Raw genomic sequence first — 13,682 nt, 5'->3', positions numbered from 1 at the left:
CACATTGTATAAAGAATCTATTTTAGCATAAACCATTATTCTTTTGTAATTGAAATTAAGTAATTTTTTTGCCTAAACCTAATGAGGAAGTGAGAAAGTGTTGTTGTGGCACTGATGGTTGGTCTCTGGTTGAAAGTGCTGCACTTCGCTGCTCCAACCCTGTATGCTGTCTCTGTGGCTTGTTAAAAGAAAGACTTAACAATGGCCTATGCTGATTTGGAAACTCTTATATGAGCATATTACCCTCACACAGCTTGGAGATGAACTACTTTACAGGACTGATTTATGAGTTGTAAAAAAATAAAATAAAATAAATTTATCCCAAAAGGTCTGATGAAACAGGAAGTTAGATTAGAACTTTCAGTTAATCCCACAAGGGGGGTAAACTCTGTGGAATAAAACAGGAAGCAAGGTAAATGAGTCTCAAAATGTAAGTCGATGACAAAAAGTAAACAAGATTTACTGAACATGGCGAGAAACTCCAGACCATGACAAGATATTACTCAATTTGATTCCAAATCTGGACGTCAGGGTTTGAGTCAAAGCGATTCTTGAATTGTTCAGTATACAACTGTTCAAACTGCTTTTTTTATTCATCACCGTCTTGACAGTTTAAAAAATGAAACTATACACAGATAAAATTAATTGAATACACATTGTAATTTTTTTTTGTCTTGAACGAACCACATTTACTTAATGAGCTTTGGCTCTGTGTGTGGGATTGACGTCCATCAGGTACAATACAGGTCCAGCTCCTCTACAATATGGTACAATTAATAAGTAATTATGGAATGTGAGCCAGAGGAGGTGCGCAAGAAGTCCATTTACCAAAAGGACAAACAATGAACGTGAAGTTGATGTCACAGTTTGTTTAAAAGCCATCTTGTATTTTTGCTTTGAGGGTATTTGTTTGTGCACAGACCCTGATATCTACCTTTGGGATAATGATTCTACTTGCAAAGCGTTGGACACTAAACTCTAATCTTAGATCATATATCAGTCCATTTCTATGGTTTGTAAACATTCATGTCGACATCCACCGGAAAAAAGGACGCAAAGGTGGACTGTATCTTTATATCCTTTTAGTTATCCACATACACTGCAAATGACTCCATAGAATAATAAGTTTCCATTTGGAAATATTTGTTTACTTTGATACATTTGACAATAACAGGGGAGGATAATCTGATGTGAATTGAGTCTTAGAAAATCAGAGTAGGGATTCTTATTTGAATCTAGTATCTACGCACCTGTGTGAAATAATGGACAATGATTTAGGAATAATTTCTTGTTTCATTCTTTTCTTTTTAATCTTTGTGGCACATTAAAACACCCTGTCTGATGAAAATAGCCTCCATTATAAAAGCAACAGAAGTCGACAGCACTGCAGGGTAATGGCTGTTTCATTCGAGCCGGGTGTTAAAGAGTGATTCAAGTCATCGGATCAGGAGCTCATTCTGCTGCGTTTTCGATTATAAACGCAAGTCATCATTTTTGATTATATGACATTTAAATTCCTCAGTGACGCACAGACCGCACATCCTTTCTTATCTGTGTTCTTGCTTAATAATTAGGTTTTCATTCTCAAGGATTCATTCTTGTCAGATAAAAGGATGAAATAATTTTTTCAAGGAACAAGTTTCTTGCATGTGCCATTGTTTTCATATTAAAATATGTTTGTTTATATCACTGCATGTTTAGCCTCTGTTTCAGTTAAATTTCTGCACTGAAATTTTCCATTTATTTTTCTTACCTTAATGACGCTCTGTTTATTTAAGTATTAAAGTGCATTGGGAAGATACAGTAGTAACAGCTTATTAAGGTTAATCTTTTTTTAACTGTGCTTTTCAGCTCAGTTCAATCAACAAAACAGCATATGCTGACATTTTTCATCCATAAAAAGATCATCTGTGCTGTGGCCTGTTTCTTAAAAGCTCTGATGATGACATATCATTTTTGTCTGACTTTCTCTCAGGCATTTTTGCAGGGCACTTAAACATAGTGAAAGGTCACTATGACCTCAAGAAAATCGTTGGAGAAAGTTTCACCACGGTTTACCTTCTGTTTTAATGATCGTATCTCTGTAGTACAACTAAGTAAATCAGTCAATTCCAGTAAATGTTGCCCCTGATTACACACTTGTTGGTCTCGATGAGTCATAGTTTACTAATGCAGCTGAGCACAGTTCATGTTAACAAATTAATTATCACTGCGGGGCAGACTGCTTGTTCTCAGTATCAGCCCAAAGCAGGTTTCTTTTGAATATCTTTCAGTTTACAAAAGCTTTCTTCAATATTTAAGGGACATGACACTGGGTAAAGCATCCCAGTATCTTTTCTAACAGGTTTGTGGTTCAGGTTTATCACGATGGCGCCAGTCAACTGATAACTCTATAATGATTTGCCATGATATGGTTAAGTCTCTGACAATCTCCAGAGGCATGAAGTTTTCATTCATCCAGTGAAAGATCTCAGTGTACTGTATATGAACGAAGCAGTACAAAAATACATGATGAAAAATCTCCATCAGCCTCGTCTACACTTTGTGTTTTTTGCTTTTGAAATGTTAGTATGTCAAATAAGGCTGTGAGCAGAGTAATTATACCAGCTATTATCCGAATATTACAGTTCTAATTGTCTAAGCAAGGCTTTCACTGCTCAATATACACATTCCTTCATTTTAAAAATTCTTCATTATCAAATAATTTAGGAAAAATATTCAAAGGAAGGTAACAAGGTTTAAATTTGTTCTCAATAACTGACCCACCAGTGGGATGTTGCTTTTTATGACCGTAAAAATACTGAAAAACTAACACAATAAATGAGGAAACAATCACTCCTTTGAACATCATCGTTTTAAAAATCTCTAAATAACAGTAGTTACAACCTCATCTGTGGATGTCCTGAGGGTTCTGATCATTTTTGACAAATGCTTTTTAAATGGTCAGTATTGAACTAACATTAGGTGCGTCTCAAAGTTAAGTTTCTTAGCCTAAGAAGTATGTGACATAAAAGCACCGATCCTTAGCTTTGAGACTCACCTTATACGACATATGTCAGACATGCTTGGTTTTGTGTATGCATATTGTTGGCCATTACATTTAAGAAAGAGACCTGCAGTGCTACTGGTGATTATCGTCTGCATGTGCACTCTTTATTGTCATTTGGTCTGGCATGCTCCACTGATGCTGAAAAATGAGTACTGGGCTGGAAACTTGTTATCAACTGGTTGAAAATTGATACGAAAAAAAAAAGCTCACTGGTATTGATTTAAGAATATGTGATAATGCTGCTCATACATATAATCAAATACCCTGTATCACCACTTATACGTTCTACCATTCATTAATGCTAGCAGCACATCTTTTCTCATTAATTCTAATAACACTCTCAGTCAAAGTGTAATTTTGTCTAATACTTTTAATGTAAAGCTATTATTTCCAGAGTTGTAATGAATGAATAAAATGGAGATGTTTGCAGTGTGTGAAAATCATAAATCCAAGGTTCCTGCTGCTACCAAACACGAGAAGGTATGACAAGAGTCTAACTAGCTGGAGTCAGATGTTGCTGTTACACAGTGTTCATCCTCACAATGTTAAGTCAGGGAAGACAGTTTGCCTTTGTGTTCATAAAAAACAAATGTCGGCCATGCAAATAAATAAATTACTATAAGATATTGAAAATAAACATGTGTTTTTCTTATAATGGCATTAAAGGTAACGTCAGATCTCCAAGTTAGCATGATTCATGATGACATGAATGTTAGAAATACTAATTCATCAAAAAGTTTTGGCAAATCTGTTTAAAATATTGAGAGGCAGATTCCAGAGAGATAAAAGATTTACTTCCCCGTTGAAAGCCTCGAATGCCACGTTCAGCATGAGAGTCGACTGAACATGATAAACAGAATTGCATAATTTTGGTGATTACGTCTAACTGACTGGAACTGACTAATTGGATGTCCAGAATTTAAAGTTAGTTGTAATGTTTGAATTCATTATAAAGCAATTTACCTCAGTGAACCAAAATGTTGTTAAAATGACCCTCAGTTACATGGTAATACTAAAGTGATCCAAGCATCATCACAGTCTCAGAAGCACATTTCCTGCAGTGAATATGGACATTTATTGATTTTTCGGGAAATAACACCTTCTATATCATTGCTTTAAAGTGTGTTTTGATGCAGATCCACACTGAATCATTTCTATGGCAACGTGGACTTTTCAATTTCTCTATAATTCAATTATTTGACAAAATGTTGATTATGTATCATTTAGAACCAAGATGACTGAGTGACGTATTTCAAACTGTGTCAGCACATATTAAACTGAAAACGTTGTGCTACAGCAGTATTGTTGCTAATCATTATGTTTTGTCTGCACATAGAGTTACAGTAAATTACTTTTTTTTGGTTCTGCACAATGTATTTCAAAAGAAACAATAGCTCTCAGTTTTGAAGGGTGTTTGGTATTCATTTTCAGTTGAACTGTCTCAAAGCCCTATTCAATACATTGTTCAACAATTTTCAGAGTATCAGTTTACAGAATGATAAAACAAAAAAAGATTTAAACTCCTGGACGTTGTAGGGCCACAAAAAGAAATGTTTTTATATCCATCAATTGCAGAAGAACATGATTACATGCTTTAATTTTCCCTGCACTGAACAACTGCCTACACATACGTTGCCATCTCACAATTTTCAGCCCTGAATTGTGACACTGCTAGTTTTTGGACATGCGGACAAATACATTTAATGTGAGACTTTGCAGAAACAGTTTATTCACTGCCTAAAACCAACTGTTTTAGCCTCTAGCTCTTCAGGGACTTCCCTCCCTAAAAGCCCTCCTTCTATTGATTTGCAGGTTTTGCGGAAGCCTGAGCTTCTGAGCACTGCCTCATCCTTCTGCTAATGGACAAGCTGCAAAAGAAAAATGTAAACTTACCAAGTAACACAATTTCTCATCTTGATTGCTTGATAAATAATCTGCTGAATACTTGCTCAGTGTGATGTAGCCATGGATTTTAATGATAAGTGGTATATAAACTATGTCCATAGTTAAATGTGTGCGCACCAGCTGACAGAAACATCTTACAAGGAGCCAGATGTATGTAGCACGAGCTCAGAACAGATTTGGTAGGATGATACGTTGATGTGCTGCTCCTTATGAAAGGGTATCCAGGTGAAGTGAGCTGTGTGGCTTCAGCCTGCTCCTCATAACGTACACATTGCTAATGATGGATTTAGAAGTTCTGATGAAATTATAGAAAGGGTCCACCAAGACAGCCTTGGCCCTATTTAATACATTTTTAATGCAATTAGTTGCACGGAAAGAACGGGTCAAGTTCCAGTAGAATTGCATTTGTTCCTCACTTGCTGGCTCATCAGTTATACACGTCCTGTAATATTGAATTACTGCCGTACTCCTTAGAAATAAAACGCAGACAGTTGAACTCATTCTCATAACTTTATGTGACCTACAACAATGACTGCCAAATGAATTGCCTCGTCTCCTCAATGCTCCCCGCTACCTGGCTTAACCGGAACTTCTTTCTTCCAGCTTTTTTCTGCTAAATCCAATTCAGGGTCACTGGGTTTAAGTCTTTTTATTGGACAACTGCACTTATCTTATCATTTTCTACAGTTCAGGATGCTACAACTTCATAATATCATTCTAGTAGAATGTAAACGCATTCATTAAAAGGTAGATGAGTCTTTATTATTGAGGGTAACTGGACTACATCATGATTTAAAAACTCAGGTGTGGGACTTAGAACAGCTGTTTCCCCCTGCTCATGACATCAAGTTAAGACAGTCAATAAATGCTTCTAGTCAAAGAGTGACAAAAACATCCTTTAGAGATGCAAGTCATTGACTTTATAGTCAGTTTCATTTAGAAAACTGCTATATGAAGTGTCCTAATATTTTGTGACTACTCTGTCATTGCTCTCTTTGGAATTTTCAGGTAATATCACATAAAAAACATTTTTATTAAAAACTCTGTCTCTGGTTTGTATGTATGAAAGTAAGCAGGCAGTATTGAGTTTGTTAGTGGCCCTCCTCCTTCTGTATCCCCTACTTCTACAATCCTCTTCTCCCATTATTTTTCCATCCGAGCACTATTTCCAAGTAAAATGGCATCATCTCTATAAAAATAAATCTAAAATAAGAGCTTGTTATTTCCCTGAGAAAAGCTACAGAAGGGTAGGTTTTAATGCAGCATGGACACTGTGCTCCTAATCTGATTCTGTTGTTGCAGGTGTTTGTTGCATGTGTGTTTACTGAGTTAACAAGGCGTCCTTGTTCATAGCACACATAGTCTACCATTTGACATACTTACAATGTCAAATGTGCAATGGGATTGTATGTTTTCGAACTGTACCCGCAGCATCTCTGTTTTCAGCAAACAACCACTGTGTAAGTCCACAGATATTAGCCGGCACAAATGAGCAAACAAATTCGTTTGCTAATTTTCTCAGTACATCCTGCGGTGGCCAGTTGCTGGTGATAAAGTGCAGGAATACCAAGGAACGATTACCAGCAAAGTACATCTACAGCAGGCATTCAAAGAAGGCAACGTTTCCAGTGCAGGGCGGGGGTATGGAGAGATGATGGCTTTTAATTAGTGTAATGAGCCCTTTCTCATATAGGCTTCATTTATGCACACTAATCAAATCATTCTCCGCCTCATAAGAGGTATGAAATTGCCCAAGGGCTTTGAAAAAAAAGTAGAGGGTGGTATAAAGAGTTTGAGATCAGAGCACTGAATCTTAAGAGAACAGCCAGCTGCCATCACCAAACAGGGAGCAACTCAGCTATCCAGGAAGAGGAGTTTAAAGCAGTAGATCTAAAAACATCTATATATCAAATATTTGTTGGTACAGAAATGAATGAAACAGCAAAATAATGACGAGACATAAAACAGTAAAATGCTGTTCGATATCAATCTAATATCAAGAGGTGTTCAGCTTGGTCAAGATTAGTTTACAGGCTGAACACAGAAGATAACAGATAGCCTAACCAAAGGTGGCAAACTACACTCAGCAGGAAGTCTGAAGCAGAACTTCAGACTTCAGAGGTCTGTCTACTCGTGCTCTTTAAAAAAGAAAAGAGGACAAGTAACTTTCCTTGAGCGCCGTCCATGAGACTGAAATTATAGGTTTAGTGTTTAATACCATGTCAGTAGGATAGCATTCACACTCTTGTCCTTCGAGGAATGAATTTGATTTAAATATTTGCATGCTAAACCATATGTTTTTAACTTATAATTGTAATCACTCGTGAGTAAGAGCAAAGTAGAAAAGTGAAGAGACTGTGGGCGATGTTGCTTTGGATGGGTGTCAACTGTTGATCTCTTTTATGAAAGTCTACAGACTAACACCTCCCACCATATGTATTATTAATGTTTGTAGCCTAATCAACAGCATTGAGTGTCTACATCTGGTAGCGAAATGTCAAGTGCTGACAATCTCAGGTAGTCATAGACATAGACATAGACATAGACATAGACATAGACATAGACATAGACATAGACGTCATAGACGTAGACATATTGAGATTGTTGTTGGTCATGAAATAGTGAGGTATAAGCTGTGTATATGGAGGGAACTGAGTAAGAAAAATATCATCTTTGAACAACATTGTTAGCCTTTCTCGTGAAACTGTAACATTTTGTACAGTGGACCAACATAGCTATCACACATTCTGTTGTGAGATTTGGTTCAGTGATTTACTAATGCTAGCACTCTGGTTACTTTTTGTATGTTCCTGATATCCAAAGGTTTGATTCTGCACAGATGACAGCTGGAGTCCAAACCTGACAGATTACATCTCATCCAGTGTTCTCCAGATTTTAAAAGAAGGTCTGTTCAATACAAGGTGACTTCTTCATGCTGCTTATAATGACAGAGCTGTGTCATCCATTTTTATGTTACAACAGTAATCACTGCTAATCACTGACACTGCTTAGAGCCTCTGTATTCTATATCACAAACTGAGTTCACAATCACAGGCAATCATGCGGGAGACTAATCACTTGGCTTGATACCCTTCGTTTCGATATGAAGCTCTGTCTGCTCTGTGAAAGTCAAAACTGGGGCAAAAAATGTGTCAACGTTCTGAACCAGCAGCATGGACGGACATCTCATACATGGGCTATAAAAAAAAACACAAACGTGATTATTTTTTTCCTCATCTGTCCTTGTCACACACTCTCTGTTTGTTTCTCTGCTGCTGTCAGAGGCAGTTTTGTGAAAAATCAACGTGTCCTATGAACCATTTCCATCCAGCTCTCACAATCCATTTTCCAGTTGCTCCCTCTCACTCACACTCACCCTCGTGTTCCTGTAACAGAAAATGACAAGTCTGTCTGTATTTCTCATCCCATCAACCATTTTTATTATCTCTCCTTGTGCACCTCCCTGTCTTCCACATGCTGTTTTTTTCCATCATCTTGTTACTTTGCACCATATAGAAAACCACAGCCATTCTGTGTTTCTGTTATTTCTTTCCTTTTCATTTTTTAGCTATGACAAACACTTGAGATTTAACCTTCATTTTTTTCACGCTGTGCTGTCCTTTGTGCTTATTGTCAATCAGTAATATAGGCTTCACTATGAACATGTTAAACATTGCAGGCTACGCTCAGACATACGTAGGTAAATCCCAGAGACAACCCATAATGCCACTGGATTTTTATCCAGTATTCCTTGGGCTTACATCTTATTTGTCTTTTAAATTTGCAGCTTCATATTTCTTAAATGCAGTCAGAAAAGAGTAAAACCTTCCAGACAGCTTTCTTTTTTTCTGCCCCTGTGTCATCCACTCACTGTCTCCCATTACCCCCCACCTGTCAGGAGGAAAAAGAAACCTCTTCTGCACAGCATTCTCCTTCTCTCCTTCAGCTTATCTCTCATTACTCTCCTTTAGGTTCATGGCTTAATACTTTGGGTCTTTACCGAGCGCTGCCGCTCGCCCCCGTCCTCCTCCTGTTTTCAGAAAATAAAATCTATTTTCCAAGGCTGCATCTTTGTCTCATCGCAGCTCATTCCCATCTCCCATGGCTTCTGAATAAAAAGAAGAATCAACGCAGGGTTTTCATGAAGACTAATTCAGTCCTCTGAAAAAGACCCGAAATCCCAGAAATCGTAGAGGTGGGAAGTCATTTGTTGTGATCACGCATGGACCACTTTGCGATATTCAATGCTCGTCCACAGAACTGTTGACTTTGTACTCAGTATTAAATGAATTAAATGTACTGATTAAATGATTCAGATGTAGCTTATAATGATCTGCTGATCTGATTAGTAAATTCTCTTTAAGCAGGATACAAATCATTATCAAACAAATAGAAGCTTACAATGTCTAAAAAAAGCAAGAAAGGAGGGTCGGAAAGCATGGATATTTGCTCCCTTAAGGTTAAAAATAGCAGTGTTTATTGAGACAACTGATCCATTAGAGCCTCCCTAATGAGTTGTAACAGCTGCAGAGATGAGGAGATATGGAGTGAACGTGTACTCAAGTGTCTCTGGACTATCAATTTGCTGCAGAAGATTAGATCATGGTCCATTTAATGAGGGTTTTATCTAACAATAATTGTATTTTAAGGTTGAGGGACACAGTGATCACCGTGTCTATAACTGCTAACAACTAGCCCTTTGGTGTATTTGTCAAAGTCTAGTTAGAATCAACAATCCACAGTCAGTTAAATCAGCTGATCAATGGTCACTAATTGTAAATGCATTGTAAGCACTGAACATGTGTAAAGCTGCCAGATGTGATTAATGGCCTTAGCTGAAGATGTTATTCTAACTAGCTGTTCCCTCTTATTGTATATAGGAGGGTTTATATGACAATTTCATGCTTTTTTACGAGCTCTTTTTTCTTTTTGCATAGGCCGCTGAAAACTGTGTTTCCATTGACAACTTTTTATGGTTTTGCTGTTACATGTCAATGGTAAAGTGATGGTAATGTGTTAAATCAGTGGTAAAGCCATAACCTCTGTGATGTGCTGCAGGGGAATATTTCTGCTTGGTAATACAATTGATTGCTTTTATTTTCTAAGAATAACACTTCTATAAGCACAGTGAGGGAGCTCCACACAGTGTGCACAATTATAATGAAAATGGTTTTTCCCAGGATTGATTCTAAGATTCTAGCCCACGTGTTTGTGAAGAAGTTGCACTCCTAGCGTCATAAAGTGCTGCTCAAAGAGGTGAATTATCATCCTTTACTTTATTTCATGTATTAGAAGGACCCACAAGACCTGAATGGAATGATTATTATTGGTGGCTGCAAATGTCTTCCTGTACCACAGTTTCACCAAAATGTTTTCTGAAAATTGGCAGCAGCTTTGAGAATTGATATCTATTTTTGATTCAATTCCACTTTGATGATATTTCAATTTATAATTGTCATTCACACATGAGATCAAAAGTCCATCTCCCAGTGTTTATGCTCCATTCCTGGTAATTTGTCCTTGACTATATTTAACACCGTTCAGTGAGACACAAAAACACGTCAACCTCTTTTTTTCATTTTCTGGTCCCAGCCAACACCAGTATGCCTCCTCCAACATGCTATGACCTGATTTGATGTGATGTCCATTAGTGATCCAATCAAATGTCCATCCACCTGCGCCATAAAGAGTCACGCTCATTTCCTCTGTTCATAAAAATCTGTCTGGGCCTAATCTTGATGCTTCAGAGTGTAAATCTCATTCAGTTGCGATAGTGTTTTAGTCTTCTTTGTGTTGTTTTTGTCAGAATATTTGACATATTGTACTTAAATTGGGTTGTACCTCCGCTATATGGTGAGACTGGAGGGAAATAACTTGATGCTTGTTTTATTTTTAAATTCTAGATCAAGCTTTTATTTTTTGAATAAAATCATGAATCAGGGGTGTTTCTTCTCTATACTTTTTTGAAAGACGGCTGACTATTTGTTAAAAAGTGTTTATGTGGTATTCATGACTTTAATTATTTCAGTGTCTGAAGGCCTTTTACATTTCTTGACTTTTGAGTGTGAGTTAAATTTCATTACATCCTCTCTTATTACATACTTACATAACACTGGAATAAGATGCTGTAAGCATTGCATACAGCTTGTAGCTGGAGAATTTATCCATACAAATCTGGAATACTTGCATGCTTAATTATCATGCAAACAGTGTATTATTGACAAAACAATGAAACAAGAACCACTTCTTCTCTGTTACATGATCTGAGGCTTTTTCAGTTAGGCTGAAAGAACAGTTAAATACTGTAGGATACATGCTGCTGTTGTTGCTGACCATCAGAGGAGGAGGAGGATCAGTATCACTGTCATATGTGGTTGACATTCGGTCTTGGAAAACTAAAACGCTCTCGAAGAGGCAATTTGTGTTTCAGCGCAGAACATCTATTAAAAGCACATCAAATAAACAGAAACAGCAGTATTCTAAATCCACTGCAGCAGCCATCATAAATATCCCCACAGCCCAGGAAAACATTAGAGTGCACATCAATTATTGTAAGTGTGCTACACATCCGCCGTTTATCCACGTAATCGCATCCACTCATCAGTTGCATTCCGCATGCCCCAAATCCATGTATTAACCCCTGAACCCATATTGCTGTCACGTCCTGTTTAATTGAGCTATTGCCTTGGTAAAAAAAATTTAAAAAGGGGGGGGGGTTTGTTTGGCTGGTTCTAATGTTGTCTATACCTCTTACCAGAAAGTAGTGGCTGGGATGCTGCTAAAAGCAGAAGGGATATCCATGCAGACTTCATCTGCCTCCTTCACCAGTTTCATCAAGTACAGGAGGTGAGGGGCACCCTGCTGCTCTGAAGTGGGTTTTCCCGCAGGTATTCCTCATTCCTGTTTCAATAGTCTGACAAAGGCTGTGTTTTAAGCAAACGTAATCAAATGTCATCCAACATCTTTCCCACAGCAGTCAGTGTATGACATATGTAAAAAAGGTGATGCACACTGCCAATGCAGACAAAACTAATATGCTTTTTAACCTTTGAAATCTGCCCATTGATAGCTCCAAAATGATTGCAAGCCTCACTAAAACTAATCAGAGATTTTAAATGCAAACAAGATATCTGCAAAGAGTCCCGCATGTGATTTAAAGCCATTCCCCTCTATTCTTTACCAATACCAATGCCCATACAGGCCTCATGTTTAATTATGTAGGACCACTTTAACAAGATGACCAGAAGGACACAAAATTGTTGCTGCTTGCTTTACAGCAATTCTCTGATATGTTCTCGTAAACTGTGCACTAAGACTGAAGCTAGAGTCAGGACGTGCATTAGGACTTTGCTCAGCATTAGCACCAACATTTAGGGAAACAACTGAACTGAGACCATCTAAAGGTTTGAAATAGGTAGATTTTGCAAATGAAATAAATGTGGTGGAACTGACTTTGTTTTCATAAGCTAGTTTCTTTTGAGGCATTGTCTTTATGCTAAGCTAACTTTATAGTGGAGTGAGGTAATACTACAGTCCCCTCATCTCAAATTTCCACAACAGAGTAGTAAAGAGATTTTTTTTTTCAAATACAAAACCTCATGTCAGATAATGGTTCATTTTGTGCAAAAACACAGAGATTGTGTCACAGGCTTAATGGTGACATCCTCATTGAGATGTTGAAGCTTTTCCATTCAGATTCTCATGTCGCGATTGACAGGTGATGATATTCTCACGGTTCACAGTGGCCGGTTTCTTTGTGTGGTTTCATATCAAGACATGTTCTCACATTCCTGCACTGACAGCCGAACAGAGCTGCTGCAGTGAGATTCGGAGCCTCTGGGGTCCTGTCATTTTCCTGTCTGTATGTGACCCGAGCTCTAAAATCCTTTGCAAAGAAATGTATAATGGATTAACGTGACAAGAATGAACTTAACTGATTAAAAAAACTGGCACGTGTCGATTTTGATTGAAAATATTTGTTAAATTTAGACATTTACAACACACACCTATACATATACATGTACAGACATGTACAAGATTTTGTTACCCAACACTATTTCTAAAATATAGAAAAACCACACACTGCTGCAGGGTTGTGAATGAAACATCCATTGGTTCTGTGTGCCTGAAGTCTTCATGGACACAGCAGTTTCAGTTTCAACGATTAGTTTCAATCTATTTGTTTGTTATCACAGATCAGTGACTGCATATAAAGGCACCAATCTACTATTTGGCTTTCAGGAACAACGGGAGTGTTTTATTGTCAGCCTTGTGTAATTTAATCTGTCTTGCACCATCGGACAACGGTGTCTGTGTGTGTTTTTTTTGTTACAGCTGATTCAATATGTTGAATCTACATCTGTTCAGAGGCACACCTCTGATTGGTTGTTCAGCAAGATGAAGGAGCTCTTAGGCTTCATGAAAGCATAAATCTAGAAAACAATCATTGAGATGTGTGAGTTTAGTTTAAAACGTAATGTTGGATGCTAAAATGACCTGATTTTATGATTTCCCTTTTTGAGTCTGACCTGCATCGACTACCGCCCTCCTCTGCCACTGAGGGTGATGTTTGCTCACACAGGCATATATCATTTGTCCTAGTTGGTAGTTAGATGTGACACCTTTTTGCTCAGACCAAGCTGAAGACAGGAGACACAGCAGGGAACGTTTCTGTGCCATAAATAAAGTGAAACGTTCCCTGCAATAAACTGAGTTTCACAGAAGTAGA

This window comes from Leuresthes tenuis, unplaced genomic scaffold (assembly GCF_036924035.1).
Source record: "Leuresthes tenuis unplaced genomic scaffold, fLeuTen1.0.hap1 SCAF_3, whole genome shotgun sequence".
Taxonomy (NCBI): domain Eukaryota; kingdom Metazoa; phylum Chordata; class Actinopteri; order Atheriniformes; family Atherinopsidae; genus Leuresthes; species Leuresthes tenuis.
This window is presented reverse-complemented; position numbering follows the sequence as displayed.